At 45.4% G+C, this 18,231-nt stretch overlaps 1 protein-coding gene across 1 annotated transcript in view; it reads right to left on the bottom strand.

Annotated features, from left to right (window-relative positions):
- LOC100560494 (DAZ-associated protein 1) overlaps positions 1 to 18,231 on the bottom strand; it is a 43,685-nt gene that overhangs the window by 17,898 nt on the left and 7,556 nt on the right. The gene's annotated exons all lie outside the window — the stretch shown is intronic.

The following is an 18,231-nucleotide window of genomic DNA, read 5'->3' on the forward strand; positions in this document are numbered from 1 at the left end:
AGGCTCAGCCCTGTCTCGCGCTCTTGGGAAGAGGCTCCGCCCTAGCCCCGCCCTTGCCCCGCCCTTTAGTCCTAAAAGGCCTCTCAGGAGAGGTATAGAGGCTCAGCCCTGTCTCACGCTCTTGGGAAGAGGCTTCGCCCCCGCCCTTTAGTTCTAAAAGGCCTCTTGGGAGAGATATAGAGGCTCAGCCCTGTCTCAGGCTCCTGGAAGAGGCCCCACCCCCTTCCTTAGCTCCACCCTCTGTGTCCCAAAGAGCGCCTCAGGAGTGGGATAGATTATCAGACCTGGCTCGGGCTCTTGGGAAGAGGCCCCGCCCCCACCCTAGCCCCGCCTTTTAATCCTAAAAGGCCTCTCAGGAGAGGTAGAGGCTCAGCCCTATCTCAGGCTCTTGGAAGGAGGTCCCGCCCTCTTCCCTAGCTCCGCCCTCTGTGTCCCAACAAGCGCCTCAGGAGAGGTATAGATTCTCAGCCCTGTCTCGGGCTCGTGGGAAGGAGCCACGCCCATTCCTCTAGCTCTGCCCAGTTGTCCTAACAGGCGCTTCAGGGGCTCAGCCATGTCTCCAGCACTTGGGAAGAGGCCCCACCCCTCCTCTGGCCCTGCCCCCGTGTCCTAATAGGTGCCATCACCACCCCCCTGGATCGCTCCAGCACCCACTGGGGGGGCGGTAGCACCCACTTTGGGAATCACTGGACTACACCATGCTTTCTGGATTCCTTCCCTCTCTGTTTCCTACCTGATGTCATGATCTCCAATCTTTGACATCTCCGGCCGGCTGACAAAGAACAGATGCCAGCCATAAAATGGGCCAGCCATAAAACCTCAATTACCCGCTGGTATGTGAGAGCCCCTATATAAATGGGCTAAAGAGAAGGTTCTGACCCGACACCTTCCTTCCTTCAGTTTCCTACCTGCCTTTCTTTCTCCCTTTATTTTTCTTCCTTCCCTTGGTGAGTCAGATCCAGCCCGCGGGCCATAGTCTGAGGACTCCTGTCCTAGCCCAATCCCAAAAGCACTCAGGTGCACAGGAACACCACACTGCAATCTGAACCCTTCTACTGCCATATGATCATGGAAACGATATAATTGGTTGCTATACCAGTGGCAACCGTAAAGCCAGGCAGCAGCAGTTTGCTGAAACAACAGCACACCACAGAGAGTCGTTTTAATCTCTCTTGCCAGGTCCCTCTTGTTTTGTTAGAGAGAATTGCCCATCTGGTTGCATGTACATACACCTTGGATTCCCTGTGGTGTGCAAGACAGCGCAGGTTTTTCAGCCTTGGGAAGCCTCAACACGGCTAAAAAGTGGTATTATCACTGTCTCTATAGATAAAGAGAAAGCAGAAGAGATGGAGGGGTAAGCATAATTTCCAAGGTCTAGCGTGCAAGTTGCCTCTCAGACTGAGGACATTCAAGGCCACTGAAGTATGTTAAAAAAAATCCTTCCACTCTACTTAAAGTTACCTAAGCGCCAGCTTTTAATAAGTCAGCAGCACTGCAAACACTTAGCTCACATGTTCAATGGTGAGTGGCACAGATTGGGAAATCAAGCAACAGACACAAAGCCTTCCTTTTCCACACACAACCGAGTCCAACAATTAAAGATCCCGGTACCATTTAACACCCATTGCTTGTATTAAGCTCCGGCTCTGAACTAATTCTAGACCTAAAGAACTCCTTCCGTCATCCAAATTGCAGAGCTTCCCCCCTAGTCCAAGATGCAGGGCGGGGAGGGGGGCGGGGCCACAAATGGGCGGCCAGGACTGGGATGGGCAGAGTTACAAGCACTGAGATAGGCCTGAGCTTCTATCCCTGTCCTGCGAGGCCAGGCTAGAGGAGGGGGAGGGGCCTCTTCCCAAGTGCCTGATGGGTTTGAACCCTTATATCGTGCCCCCGTGTTCTAACAAGCGTCACAGGGGGGTATATAGAGGCTCAGGCCTGTCTTGTGCTCTTGGAAAGAGGCCCCGCCCCCACCCCTAGCCCTGCCCTTTAGTCCTAAAAGGCCTCTCAAGAGAAATATAGAGGCTCAGCCCTGTCTTGTGCTCTTAGGAAGAGGCCCCGCCCCCACCCCTAGCCCTGCCCTTTAATCCTAAAAGGCCTCTCAGGAGAGGTATAGAGGCTCAGCCCTGTCTCATGCTCTTAGGAAGAGGCCCCGCCCCCACTCCTAGCCCTGCCCTTTAGTCCTAAAAGGTCTCTCAGGAGAGGTATGGAGGCTCAGCCCTGTCTCATGCTCTTAGGAAGAGGCCCCGCCCCCACTCCTAGCCCTGCCCTTTAGTCCTAAAAGGCCTCTCAGGAGAGGTATAGAGGCTCAGCCCTGTCTCATGCTCTTAGGAAGAGGCCCCGCCCCCACTCCTAGCCCTGCCCTTTAGTCCTAAAAGGTCTCTCAGGAGAGGTATAGAGGCTCAGCCCTGTCTCATGCTCTTAGGAAGAGGCCCCGCCCCCACTCCTAGCCCTGCCCTTTAGTCCTAAAAGGCCTCTCAGGAGAGGTATAGAGGCTCAGCCCTGTCTCATGCTCTTAGGAAGAGGCCCCGCCCCCACTCCTAGCCCTGCCCTTTAGTCCTAAAAGGTCTCTCAGGAGAGGTATAGAGGCTCAGCCCTGTCTCATGCTCTTAGGAAGAGGCCCCGCCCCCACTCCTAGCCCTGCCCTTTAGTCCTAAAAGGCCTCTCAGGAGAGGTATAGAGGCTCAGCCCTGTCTCATGCTCTTAGGAAGAGGCCCCGCCCCTACTCCTAGCCCTGCCCTTTAGTCCTAAAAGGCCTCTCAGGAGAGATATAGAGGCTCAGCCCTGACTCGTGCTCTTAGGAAGAAGCCCTACCCCTAGCCCTGCCCTTTAGTCCTAAAAGGCCTCTCAGGAGAGGTATAGAGGCTTAGCCCTGTCTTGGACTCTTAGGAAGAGGCCCGCCCCCACCCCTAGCCCTGCCCTTTAATCCTAAAAGGCCTCTCAGGAGAGGTATAGAGGCTCAGCCCTGTCTCATGCTCTTAGGAAGAGGCCCCGCCCCCACTCCTAGCCCTGCCCTTTAGTCCTAAAAGGTCTCTCAGGAGAGGTATAGAGGCTCAGCCCTGTCTCATGCTCTTAGGAAGAGGCCCCGCCCCCACTCCTAGCCCTGCCCTTTAGTCCTAAAAGGCCTCTCAGGAGAGGTATAGAGGCTCAGCCCTGTCTCATGCTCTTAGGAAGAGGCCCCGCCCCCACTCCTAGCCCTGCCCTTTAGTCCTAAAAGGTCTCTCAGGAGAGGTATAGAGGCTCAGCCCTGTCTCATGCTCTTAGGAAGAGGCCCCGCCCCCACTCCTAGCCCTGCCCTTTAGTCCTAAAAGGCCTCTCAGGAGAGGTATAGAGGCTCAGCCCTGTCTCATGCTCTTAGGAAGAGGCCCCGCCCCCACTCCTAGCCCTGCCCTTTAGTCCTAAAAGGCCTCTCAGGAGAGATATAGAGGCTCAGCCCTGACTCGTGCTCTTAGGAAGAAGCCCTACCCCTAGCCCTGCCCTTTAGTCCTAAAAGGCCTCTCAGGAGAGGTATAGAGGCTTAGCCCTGTCTTGGACTCTTAGGAAGAGGCCCGCCCCCACCCCTAGCCCTGCCCTTTAATCCTAAAAGGCCTCTCAGGAGAGGTATAGAGGCTCAGCCCTGTCTCATGCTCTTAGGAAGAGGCCCCGCCCCCACCCGATTATAAGCTGGAGAGGCTTTTTCAGCTCATAAATAATTGCTGAAAAACTCAGCTTATCTTCGAGTATATACCGTAACATCCAACAAACTGAAGGCAAATTGTTAGGATACACCCAAGTGATTGATGACAACTGGAAGTCACAAGAATATATGAATGTAGTTTTATTGGCCTCAGATTCTCCTCTGGCATGTTCTTGGACACGTAATATTTATTTCCTATCGTTCCTTCGCCTTTAAGAGGCTCAAGATGCAAACAAAAACATACCGCTATAAAAAAAGAATTCAAACAGCTCCAAAATAGAATCCTTCCCAATTCTTTCTGCCTGCAAAAAGGAGGGACCACAAATTTTGAGAAGAAAAAAGCTGGGAAGGAGAAAAGACAAGATTGTGACGTGAGATTTCACTGCTCATTTGCAACTACTTAAGACATGTCTTACAGCAATTGGGAGGGCAAAGGGTTCTCATCTGAATGGCCATTTCAATCCTAATTATTTTTGGGCACCTTGACAGATATTCAGACAAAAAAGAGGGGTTTTTCCAAGGACATGCAGAGCAGCTGTATGTAAATAAAGAGCTGCTATTTATACACAGCTCTATAGATTGCCACAAGCTAAGACAGCCGTGGCCTTTGGCTCTGTGATAAATGGGTTCTGGTACACTGAACACATGCAGAACCGGCACTGCAACCCAAAGAAAGGGGGAGAATATAAAAATAATGACATGTGGATGAGAGACGTGAGCTGCTTTGCTAAAGACAAGTAAAAATCCGCTTACGTGAAGGGAAGGGTGGATGTAATTTCTGTGGATTTGATTTTTTATGATCTGATTAACATGTTCTCTCTAGACATTTCTAGGTCCTCCATGGCAACTCTAGGTTGACTGTGGAGCTGTGATGACCCATGGGCCTTGTAGTCCTGCTCAGGACATTGTAATTCCTGATGAAGATGAAAACTTGGGTTTTTTACCTTCCCAGTCTGAACTGGATTCCTCTCTGCCAGATCTTTCCCAGGCAGATCTGGGAACCTTGCACCTGCAAGAAAGTTGTCTCCCAGAAGTATGTCAAACAAGCCCAGAGCCTACTTCTCCCGTATTCTTGCGCCGGGAGTTTTGTAAACAACAGAGAAGTTTGGATTCAGCTTCGCGCAGGAGTGCGAGGATTGCAGCTAAGAATGTGGCCAATTAAGACTGCTTCTCGTGAGAATCTTTGGGGAGTCTCACATCTGGTCTCAGAGTTAGCTTTCGGTTCTGATTCCCAGAGAACTGCTTCGGCGGGAAGCTAGACTCTATTTAGGTGTTTTACCCGCGTAGTAACTTCGCGGAGTCAATTCGTCAGCCTACGGAGCGAGTTGTGTCTGGACAGCGCGCTCCGGTTCAAGCCTCGCTCCTGCTCAAGCCTTGCCTTGCTATCCAGCCTTCGCCTTGCTTCCCAGCCTTTGTTTATCTACGGACTTTGCCTTGTTTCCCAGGATCAATCCTTGCCTTGTTCCACGGATTTATCAAGTTATTCCACGGACCTTGTTCTTGTTCTTAGTTACCTTGTTCCACGTTCAAGCCTTGTTTCAAGTATCAAGTTATTTCCTAGCCTCGCTCAAGTTTCATGGACTAAAGGACCTTGTCATCTCCCCTCACTTTGCTTGGCAAAGTGAGTGTTTCGGTTATTGGATTACAACTTTGGACCTTAATATTTCTTATTGGACATTGCTTTTTTGGACTAATTCTGACCTTTCCTGGAAGGTCTAATTCTGGACTATTTTCTACACTTGTTTTTATTAACTTTATATATTCCTACAATAAAGATATTAGATAGATTCTGGCCTCTGTGTATGGTTATTGGTGCTCTGCAGCCTGGGTCGTGACAGTTTGACTCCGCCACCCTAAGCACCAATTAACCTCGGCCAGAATGTCTACCGGAACCGTACCTGGGCCGAGCGGCCAGCCGATTACCTACACCATCGACAAGGAAGAGGTGGACCGAATCCGTGATAAGCTCAATGCACAGGATGGAGAAATAAGGGGTTTGAAGGAACGCGGAGTTCGTCTTCCGGCCATGGCGTTGCCAACCAAGTTTACTGGAGAAGCTTCTAAGGTTCATGTCTTCCGTCGCCAATGTCAAGCTTATCTGGAGGCCCGTGCTGCCGAGTTTCCCCAAGAAGACATCAAAGTGGCATGGGTTTACAGTCTTCTAGACGGGCCAGCGGCCAGCTGGGCGACGGCACTGTTCGACCAAGCCTCTCCACACCTAAGATCAGCGCAACACTTCTTGGACCACCTCAAGGAGACTTGGGGAATCGAGGACAATTTGGAGGCAGCCGGTCACAAACTCCGTCGCCTTTTCCAAGGAGACAGACCTATGTCTCAGTATATAGCCGAGTTCCGAGTGCTGGCCCACAACACCGGCTGGAACGATGTAGCCCTCAGGGGACAATTCCGGGAGGGTCTCAACATTGAAATGCTGGAAGAAATCTCCAAGGTGGATCCTCCCCAGACCCTCGAGGCACTCATTGATCAATGTTTACGGGCTGAAGTCATGATTGCCAACAGGAAACAGTGGGTTCGAGGCCAGGGCAGTAGAGCCGGGGCAAAACCCCCCGCTCCCGCCAGCGTTCAGCCACGTCCGGTGTGGAGACCCCCACCGCCAACCCCATACCCCAGAGGAGGCGAGGAGGTGCCGATGCAGTTGGGCAATGTGCGTCCCAGACTAGATGCCGCCGAGAAGGCCCGTCGTCAACGCTTAAACCTCTGCTGGTACTGCGGGAACGGGGGCCACTTCGCCAGAGAGTGCCCAGCCAAAGGGAAGCCTGCCGCCCGTCTTGCGGCGGCGTCCTCCACGGAGACGAAGACGTCTGAGCCGACTGGCACACAGCCGGCGGGGGAAGCCAACGACCGGGTGTAGAGGGGCTCGCCAACCCGGTCAAAAAATCCATCCAAGAGCCGCCAACCGGGGTCCTGTTCCTTCTCGTGGTCACATTATGGTCAGCAAAAAGGGGACCCGTCATGATCCACGCCATGATAGACTCTGGAGCTACCAACAATTTCATCGATAGAGAGTATGCCGACTCTCTGGGATTACAATATCATGACTTCAAGAATGCCCGTGTGGTGCAAGCCATAGACGGCCGTCCCCTCAAGACGGGCCCCGTAAGTCAGTGGTCGGAACCCACCAGGATGTGGATAAGGGAACATATGGAAGAGATTTCCTTCTTTGTTACCGAGGTCCCCCATTTCCCTGTGATTTTGGGAATTCCATGGCTGACTCTCCACGACCCTAACATCTCCTGGTCCAACAGAGAATTGCAGTTTGCTTCACCGTACTGCCAAAACCATTGCCTCGTAGCCAAGGTATGCCATGCCACAGACACCGAGCCCATCATCACCTTGCCAAAGAAGTACTCCGAGTATTGGGATGTATTCAATGAGAAAGAAGCCGAAAAATTACCCCCACATAGACCTTATGACTGTGCCATTGACTTGGTGGAGGGGGCCCCGATCCCGCGAGGGCATCTCTACTCCCTGACTGAACCAGAGCAAGAAGCTCTCAGGGAATTCCTAGAGACAAACCTTCGCAAGGGATTCATCAGACCCTCTCAATCCCCAGCCGCCTCCCCAGTGATGTTTGTGAAGAAGAAGTCAGGGGAACTACGCTTGGTGGTGGACTACAGAGCATTGAACAATATCACCAAGCGGAACAGCTATCCCCTGCCTTTAATCTCGGATCTACTGGATCGGCTTCGAGGAGCCAAGGTTTACACCAAGCTGGATCTTCGGGGGGCTTACAACTTAGTTCGCATCAGGGAAGGGGACGAGTGGAAGACCGCCTTCCAGACCAAATTCGGATTATTTGAGTCCCGAGTTATGAATTTCGGTTTATGCGGAGCCCCCGCAACGTTCCAGCATTTTGTCAATGACATTTTTCAGGACTATCTAGACAGGTTCTTGATAATCTACCTGGACGATTTTTTGGTGTTTTCCAGATCACAATCAGAACATGAGAACCACGTCAAAATGGTGTTACAACGATTGCGGGATCATGGACTTTATGCCAAGCTGGAAAAATGCGCTTTTGATCTACAAGAGGTAGATTTCCTTGGTTACCGCATCTCGCCTCTAGGGCTTTCCATGGATCCAGCCAAAGTTTCAGCAGTATTGGAATGGCGGGCGCCAACTAACAAGAAAGAGGTGCAGCGTTTCTTGGGGTTCGCGAACTACTACCGCAAGTTCATTCCAGATTTTGCCCGCTGGTCCGACCCCATCACTAGCTGCATCCGTGGAAAGCAGCCTTTCCGCTGGACTGATCAAGCAGAGAAAGGGTTCCAGCAACTAAAGAAACTATTCACCTCCCAGCCAATTCTACAGCACCCAAATCCTGGAACCCCTTTTGTGGTGCAAGCGGACGCCTCTGATGTGGCAATTGGGGCTGTACTCTTACAACCGGTGGGAGATCACCTCCACCCCTGTGCCTTTTATTCTCGTCAACTAACCACACCAGAGAGGAATTACACCATTTGGGAAAAAGAACTACTGGCCATAAAGGCAGCCTTTGAAACTTGGAGACATTGGCTAGAAGGGGCCAAATTTCCCATTGAAGTCCACACTGATCATCGTAATCTAGAACATCTAAGAACTGCCCGCAAACTAAATCAGAGGCAGCAACGTTGGGCTTTATTCTTTGAACGTTTCAACTTCCAGATCCATTATGTGACCCCAGCCCAAACCAAGCAAGCAGACGCCCTGTCACGTAAACCGGAATACGCTGCAGGACGCAAGGAGACCTTTGAATCCCAACTGCTACAACCTGAGAACTTTGCCACGCTCACGGTGGGGAACACCAAATCCATTCCCATTGGTTCAACTTCCCCTACTCCAGGACCCATCTGTGCTCAAGAAATCAGGGCTAGTCAGCAAGCAGATGCCTGGGCGCAGGACCAACTTCGCCAAGGTCTGCATTTCCCCTTTTCGCTTAAAGATGGGCTGCTCTGCTATAGAAATCATGTCTATATCCCACCCGGACCGGGCAGGGAAAAAGCGCTTCGTCTGTGTCATGACTGCAAACCAGCAGGACACTTCGGACTATTTAAAACTATGCATTTGATCCTAAGGGATTTTTGGTGGCCCAAGATCCGCAAGGATGTGGAAAAATATGTCAACACCTGCCCAGTATGCCAGCGCTCCAAGATACGAAGGGAGAAGCCCTCAGGGCTTTTACACCCCCTTCCTACCCCATCTCGCCCATGGGAAATAATTTCCGCGGATTTCATCACTGACCTACCACCTTCCTGTGGATTCACCACGATCTTAGTGGTGGTGGACCTATTCACCAAGTTAGCCCATTTCATTCCCTGCGAAGGCCTCCCCACGGCCAAGGAAACTGCGGATCTATTTCTTCAACATGTCTTCAGACTACATGGATTGCCCAAGAGTTTAGTCACAGACCGTGGATCTCAATTCACCTCTCGTTTTTGGAAGGCACTACAAAAACTATTGGGCATAGACTCTCGCTTATCTTCAGCTCATCATCCCCAAACAGATGGGCAAACGGAGCGCACCAATGCCACTTTGGAGCAGTATCTTCGCTGTTATGTAAACTATCAACAGGACAATTGGGCTTCTCTGTTACCACTGTCTGAGTTTGCCTACAACAATGGAGTTCAAGCTTCTACAAAAGAAACGCCGTTCTTTGCAAACTACGGCTTCCATCCACGTTTCTTTCCCCCTGTCATTGAAACTTCAGAGGTTCCCGCAGCAGAGGATTGGCTGCAGGAACTCACAGCGGTGCAACAACTTTTGCTCCAGCAACTGGACCAAGCCAAGGAGGACTATAAACGCCACGCTGACAAACATCGCCAGCCGGGCCCCGAAATCAAGGTAGGAGATCGGGTTTTCCTGTCCACTCGCTTTCTGCCCTCCCACCGCCCTTGCCGGAAGTTAGATGCCCGTTTCATTGGCCCCTATCCAGTGGTGGCGCAATTAAACCCCGTGACTTTCAAACTCCAACTTCCGCGTTCAATGCGCATTCACCCAGTGTTTCACCGTTCCCTGCTCCTTCCGGCGGATGGTGTGCGTCCTGATACAGACCAACCGGCCCCCCCTCCTGTTTTGATGAATGGGGAGGAGGAGTTCGAGGTTGAGGACATTTTGGATTCTCGCTTTCACCGCCGCCGCCTACAATATCTCATTGACTGGGTGGGTTTCGGCCCTGAGGAACGCTCCTGGGAAGACGCCTCCACAGTCCATGCTCCTGATCTAACCCGTCGCTTTCATCAGACCTATCCCACCAAACCGCGACCTCGCGCCTCGGGGAGAGGGCCCCAGTTTGGGAGGGGCCTTGAGGAGGGGGATAGTGTGATGACCCATGGGCCTTGTAGTCCTGCTCAGGACATTGTAATTCCTGATGAAGATGAAAACTTGGGTTTTTTACCTTCCCAGTCTGAACTGGATTCCTCTCTGCCAGATCTTTCCCAGGCAGATCTGGGAACCTTGCACCTGCAAGAAAGTTGTCTCCCAGAAGTATGTCAAACAAGCCCAGAGCCTACTTCTCCCGTATTCTTGCGCCGGGAGTTTTGTAAACAACAGAGAAGTTTGGATTCAGCTTCGCGCAGGAGTGCGAGGATTGCAGCTAAGAATGTGGCCAATTAAGACTGCTTCTCGTGAGAATCTTTGGGGAGTCTCACATCTGGTCTCAGAGTTAGCTTTCGGTTCTGATTCCCAGAGAACTGCTTCGGCGGGAAGCTAGACTCTATTTAGGTGTTTTACCCGCGTAGTAACTTCGCGGAGTCAATTCGTCAGCCTACGGAGCGAGTTGTGTCTGGACAGCGCGCTCCGGTTCAAGCCTCGCTCCTGCTCAAGCCTTGCCTTGCTATCCAGCCTTCGCCTTGCTTCCCAGCCTTTGTTTATCTACGGACTTTGCCTTGTTTCCCAGGATCAATCCTTGCCTTGTTCCACGGATTTATCAAGTTATTCCACGGACCTTGTTCTTGTTCTTAGTTACCTTGTTCCACGTTCAAGCCTTGTTTCAAGTATCAAGTTATTTCCTAGCCTCGCTCAAGTTTCATGGACTAAAGGACCTTGTCATCTCCCCTCACTTTGCTTGGCAAAGTGAGTGTTTCGGTTATTGGATTACAACTTTGGACCTTAATATTTCTTATTGGACATTGCTTTTTTGGACTAATTCTGACCTTTCCTGGAAGGTCTAATTCTGGACTATTTTCTACACTTGTTTTTATTAACTTTATATATTCCTACAATAAAGATATTAGATAGATTCTGGCCTCTGTGTATGGTTATTGGTGCTCTGCAGCCTGGGTCGTGACAGGAGCCAACTATAGACTCATCCTGGAGGACTTCCTCCAATCTATATATATAAATGAGTGATGGCATCACGGCGACCAACAAAACAACAAAACTACAGGCCCCCCAACCTCGAAATTTGACAACACAACCCATCATCTACGCCTCTAGGTTGATACAACAAAAAGAAAAGAAAAAATAAAGTCCTAATTAGAGGGAAAGCAATAATTGTTTTTATCCAATTGCTGCCAGTTAGAGGACTAATCTCTGCCCACTTGGTCTCCTAGCAACCAACTCAGCCCAGGGGACAGGCAGACTTAGGCCTCACTTAGGCCTCTTTCACAGATTATCTAATTTGCACTGGATTATATGGCAGTGTAGACTCAAGGCCCTTCCACACAGCTATATAACCCATTTATAATCTTATATTATCTGCTTTGAACCGGATTATCTTGAGTCCACACTACCATATCATCCACTTCAGTATGCATTTTATACAGCTAGGAAGAAGGGGCCTCATATAATCCAGTTCTAAGCAGATAATATATTATAAATATAATATGTAATAATTACTGTGATATAGAATCATAGAATCCTAGAGTTGGAAGAGACCTCATGGGCCATCCAGTCCAACCCACTGCCAAAAAGCAGGAAATCGCATTCAAAGCGATTAATAATATTGCAGAACAATATAATCTCTAAAATCAGGACAGTAAATAAAGAGCAACACTCCGAAAGCATAAGCCACAGCAACGCGTGGCCGGGCAAAGCTAGTCTCTATATATAAAAGGCTTTTGACATCACGGCGACTCACAAAACAACAAAATCCCAAACCCCCCAAACTCAAAAATTGCAAACACAATCCCCGCCTCAAGTAAGATACAACACGATTACACTAAAAACAGATTATCTGATTTCAACTCCATTATGTGGCAGTCTACACTCAAACCCCTGCCACACAACAATATTACCCAGAATACCAAGCCACATCTGCCAATATCTCCTTTAAACTGGATTATCTACCTTGGCATTCTAAATAATATTCCTCTATGACATCGCCTTCACTCTACACTGCCATCTAATCCAGTTCAGTCTACATTTTATACAACTATGTACAACTGACCTCATATAATCCAATTCTAACCACCTAATATAATATTATAAATCTACATATATAAATGAGTGATGACATCACAGCGACCAACAAAACAACAGGCCCCCCAACATCGAAATTTGACAACACAACCCATCATCCACGCCTCTAGGTTGATACAACGAAAAGAAAAGTCCTAATTAGAGGGAAAGGAATAATTGTTTTTATCCAATTGCTGCCAGTTACAGGGCTAATCTCTGCCCACTTGGTCTCCTAGCAACCAATTCAGCCGAGGGGACAGGCAGACTTAGGCCTCTCTTAGGCCTCTTCCACAGATTATCTAAATTGTTTTTATCCAATTGCTGCCGCTCCATGCAGTCATCCCACATGACCTTGGAGGAGTCTACTGACAACGCCGGCTCTTCGGCTTAGAAATGGAGATGAGCATCTTTACCCTTTACCTTAACTACCACCTATTCCTCAATACTTTATTTCCCATACCACCATACTTCGCCACAGCAATGCGTGGCCAGGCACAGCTAGTACAATATATAAGATTTACTATGGTATAATAATAGGAAACAACATGATCTCTAAAACCATTCCTATTCAAACTGACCAACTAAGGATTCCGCAAGATAAAAACCGACCAGGCTTACAACCATCAAAGCTATTCAATACTTTTCAACCAAGCCAACCAACATTTCCCCTACATACAAAACCCCCAAACTTTGAAACCAGAACACTATTCTGTCCCATTCAACCTCGCCTAGCAACAATACCCTATATACAAACCGACCAGGCTTTTAACCTACAAACCTATTCAATACCATTCAATCTGGCCAAACAAGAATTCCCCTACTAAGGAAGTACCCACACTTCAAAGCGCCTCTTTGATTAATGCTACGACTCCAACCACTCCACAAAACGGCCAGACTTTCACGCTGCAAGGCTATTCACTCCTATTCCACCTGGCCAAGAAATAATTCCCATAAGCCACAGCAACGCGAGAACAAACAGCAGCTTTCCAGATGTTACTGTATCACAACTCCCATCAGCTCCAGTCGTGATGTCTAATGATGAGAAATACAGAAGTTTCACTCCAGCATATAGAATTTACCAGTAAGTAGCTCATATGCCCTCATCGGAAAACTTTAGGGCGCTTTTGACACCTTCCTCTGAGCACTCTTTCCCTCAGTGCTAAAAATGTAATAGATGTATCAAACTGAAAAGAAAAAACGAAAATGACTCATATTATATATTTATGGCAGGATCACTCCCTCCCCATGTAAAATGTACCATACATCCCTATTTCAAATTACTGTATATACTCGAGTATAAGCCTAGTTTTTCAGCCCTTTTTTAGAACTAGAAAAGCCCCCCTCGGCTTATATTTGGGTGAGGATCCTGGTTGGCTTATATTTGGGTCAGCTTATACTCGAGAATATATGGTACATTTATTATTTTTCTCTATTATTATTGGTATTATTACATTTATTATTTTACGTTATTATTATTACATTTATTATTGTACTCTATTATTGTTGCTACTATTACATATATTTTACTCTATTTTTATTATTAATAATAATGATACATTTATTATTTCACTCTGATATTATTATTATTACATTTATTATTTTACTCTATTTATTATTACATGTATTATTTTCCTGTATTATTTATTTATTTATTATTATTATTATTACATGTATTATTTTACTCTATTATTATTACATATATTAAAAACATTGACTACAAAAATAGCTTGGATAATCCAGAAACATAACATTTCTGCATATTGAACTACTTTTTCTGTCAAATTTGTTGTATAGCATGATGTTTTGGTGCTTAATTTGTACAATCATAATCTAATTTGATGTTTAATAGGCTTTCCCTTAATCCCTCCTTTTTATCCAACATAGTCGCTTATCCAACGTTCTGCTGGCCTGTTTACATTACATAAGCGAGACTCTACTGTATAATATATTGTATATGCATATAATATAAATATTATTTTGTAATACAATATACTAATAATACAATATAATAATATTAATTATATATTATATATTACATGTAATATTATTAATAATATTACAATATATAGATATAGTACAATATGGTAATTTATTGCCAGTATTGTGCTATGCTAATAATATAATATTGTATGTAAATTTAATTTGTAAGACAACAAATTTGGCAGAAAAAGTAGTTCAATACGCAGTAATGCTATGTAGTAATTACTGTATTTATGAATTTAGCACCAAAATATCACGATATATTGAAAACATTGACTACAAACATGCGTTGGATAATCCAGAAAGTTGGATAAGCGAGTGTTGGATAAGTGAGACTCTACTGTAATACCAATAATAATAGAGAAAAATAATAAATGTACCATATATTCTCAAGTATATGCTGACCCAAATATAAACCAACCAGGACCCTCACCCGAGTATAAGCCGAGGGGGGCTTTTCCAGTCTTAAAAAAAGAGCTGAAAAACTAGGCTTATACTCGAGTATATACAGTAATTATATATTACATGTAATATTATTAATAATATTACAATATATAGATATAGTACAATATGGTAATTTATTGCCAGTATTGTGCTATGCTAATAATATAATATTGTATGTAAATTTAATTTGTAAATTTCGGGGTGAGAAGGGTGGGATATAAATGTATTGAATAAATAAATAAATATCATAGCAAGATCTAGCATTTACTAAATTCAGGAAGAAAAAAGGGACAAAGAACGCTACGACTATGGTTGCATGTGAATGAAGTTTCATGTAAAAGTCAGGCTTTGAGACAGCCTGATTTTAGGTTAAAAAAACTATAACTCTCTGCCTCAAAGGAGGGCAAAGGCCGACTCTCTATGAATAAATCTTGTCCCCCAACAACGACAACAACAACAACAACAACAACCCAAAGCAAAGCAGGAATCTTTTCCCTAGAGAGCAAGCCTGTCTTTTAGTCACAGTCCCAACATTCCCGCATTCAGGTTGTCTACGTGCAAATGCTGGCATACTGTCACGCTTGCTCCGTCTGCTTCTCCCATCTAAGACTGGAACTGTTAAAAAAATTTGGGAGAACGTTTTTAAAGAAATAAAGGGAATCACGCAAACAGAAATAACAGGAACGCCTGAAATAGCACGGTTGTCATTTATGGATAATATTCAAATATCAAAAGAGTTAAAGGAACTAATCGCCAAGGCTTTTGAATATTTACCATATTTCAAAACAACAACAACAATAAACTAGCTCTATAAGTGGAAAAGTAGGGGCAACAAAAACAATATGGTATCAACAATAACCTAATAATAATAATAATAATAATAATAATAATAATAATAATAATAATAATAATAAAAACTTAATTTGGATCCCACCCTATCTCCCCATGGAGACTCAGGCCGACTTCCAACATAGTAACAGGCAAACATTAAATGCTTATATAAACAATGCAGAGCTAGATATGGATCTATAATTATAGATACTAATTTCACATATGCATTTCCACCTGAAACATTTGCAAATCCCCTCTGTGTGTGTGTGTGTGCATTTCCCCTACAATATTTGCAAGCCACATATATATATATATATATATATATATATATATATATATATATATATATCTCATCAACAACAATTCTTTATTGATTAGTCACTTTTGACCATATCAAAACATGTAAAACATACAATACGATATATATATATATATATTCATATCTGTCTAGACATGTCTATATATATTTGTGTATTCATTTCCCCCCTGTAATATTTGCAAGCCCTATATATAGGTAGGTAAGAATATATTCATATCTATCCAGACATCTCTCTTTATATAGATAATTATATCTATATATAATCTGCAGAGACTTGCACACATATGAGGGTAAATTCATATATAAAATATTGTATATGTATGGCTACAGATACACAGGTGCATGGATCTATATGTATAAAGGATTTGCAAAGACCTGCAAACATATGAGGGGAAATTCATATATAAAAATAATGTATATAGATAGATACACATATAAAGATACATAGCGATGGCAAAAGCTTGCAACGGGTTAATGCCTATATATCTGTAGGAGAGTTTAACAAATATTTCAGGGGGAAAATGCTTTCATAAGATTAATGAATATATAGTTTGCTTCTTCCTGACCTGCAAGGGTGTCTTTGTCTTTTCAAAACACTCCCTTGATTAAGAGCAAGGGAGGCTTTGCAAAAGAAAACACACTGATAAGGGAGAAGAAAAAAATAAATCACATATTGCAAGCTGAAAAACTCAGCCTAGAGTATATATAGTAATATAGTTAGAGAGTGAAAATACTATAGGAGCTATGTTATATATAACTCTGTACTGCAAATTTGTTCAAGACTGTATAAGAAGTTTTAAGTACTGAATAAGACTGGAACTGGCCACACTGGGAATACTGGGAGCAAACGCGGTTGGTATAGGAGCACAATTTAAAAATTATGGGATGTCCGCAGTGGAGTTGCTGGAAACACATTTTCTAACTTGGGCATAAAGAGATTTCAAGCCCAGGCTTATTCCACTATAAACGGCAGTCTCGTACGTGTGGGTTTAAAAATATTCCTATGCAGTGCAGAGATCCTGCTCAACACCCAGAGCACGGTGACTAAGAAGGACATATACAAAGAGACTCAAGGAGCAAGCTATTTGGAGGTGATAGATTAAACGCATGAAATCCCTGGGAAGGCTTGACAAAAGCAACTCCCGCTTTCCTCCCTCCCCAAAACCACAGAGCCATTCCCCAGGTGGAAACTGATCTGTGAAAATCTGCCTGGGAACAGGAACCATTAAGAGCATGATGGGTAGCCCAGGAGGTCTTTTCTACATGGGGCAGAACTGAGTTTACTGGTACTGAAAGCGAGCCACACCTTTCCCAGTACAAGTGGAGGATCCTGGGGTCCTCTGCGCATGCTCAGTAAGCAGTGGAGGATTTTCTATTATTTGGACTTTATTTTTCCAGGTTTTTTGATTGAAAGACATAGATTGGATGACTACGTCTTTTGTGGCCAAATTTGGTGTCATTTGGTCTAGTGGTTTTGTTGTTTACTCCATGGGAAAAACGCACATTACATCTATATATATATATATATAAAAGGATAATGAAATTTTGGCCTAGGACAAAACAATAAAACTACACATCCCAGAAACACTAAACTTGGCAGCACAACCTCTCATCCATGCCTCTACGTTCATACAACAAAAAGAAAAGAAAAAGAAAGTCCTATTTAGAGGGAAAGGAATAATTGATTGTTTCCAATTGCTGCCAGTTAAAGGCTAAGCTCCGCCCACTTTTTATTTCGTGTCAAAAGCATTGCATAAATAAATACATTTTAAAATGATGAAAAAAAAGGAAATCACAAGCACCTAAATAGTTTTAGCCCACTTGGTCTCCAAGCAACCCACTCAGCCCAGGGGAAGGCAGAGTTAGGCCTCACTTAGGCCTCTTCCACGCTGCCTATAAAATACAGATTATCAGATTTTAACTGGATTATACGGCAGTGTAGACTCAAGGCCCTTCCACACAGCTATATAACCCATTTATAATGGACTTAATGTCAGGGGAAAACCTTTACCCTTTATCTTAACTACCACCAATTCCTCAATACTTTATTTCCCATACCACCATACTTCGCCACAGCAACGCGTGGCCGGGCACAGCTAGTCTATATATATAAAAGGGTAATGAAATTTCGGCCTAGGACAAAACAACAAAACTACACATCCCAGAAGGGCCTTGAGTCTACACTGCCATATAATCCAGTTAAAATCAGATAATCTGCATCTTATAGGCAGTGTGGAAGAGGCCTAAGTGAGGCCTAACTCTGCCTGTCCCCTGGCCTGAGTGGGTTGCTGGAGACCCAGTGGGCGGAGCTTAGCCTTCTAACTGGCAGCGATTGGATAAAAACAATTCTTCCTCTCCCTCTAATTAGGACTTTATTTTTCTTTTCTTTTTGTTGTATGAACGTAGAGGCATGGATGAGGGGTTGTGCTGCCAAATTTCGTGTTTCTAGGATGTGTAGTTTTGTTCTTGGCCGAAATTTCATTACCCTTTTATATATATATAAAAGCTTGGGGAAGGGGTTAGCTGCAGATAGTCAATTATGATGGATCCCCTTGTGACCTCAGGCCTCAGCTGCAGGAGCCAAGTA

Source organism: Anolis carolinensis, unplaced genomic scaffold, assembly GCF_035594765.1.
Source record: "Anolis carolinensis isolate JA03-04 unplaced genomic scaffold, rAnoCar3.1.pri scaffold_7, whole genome shotgun sequence".
Classification (NCBI taxonomy): domain Eukaryota; kingdom Metazoa; phylum Chordata; class Lepidosauria; order Squamata; family Dactyloidae; genus Anolis; species Anolis carolinensis.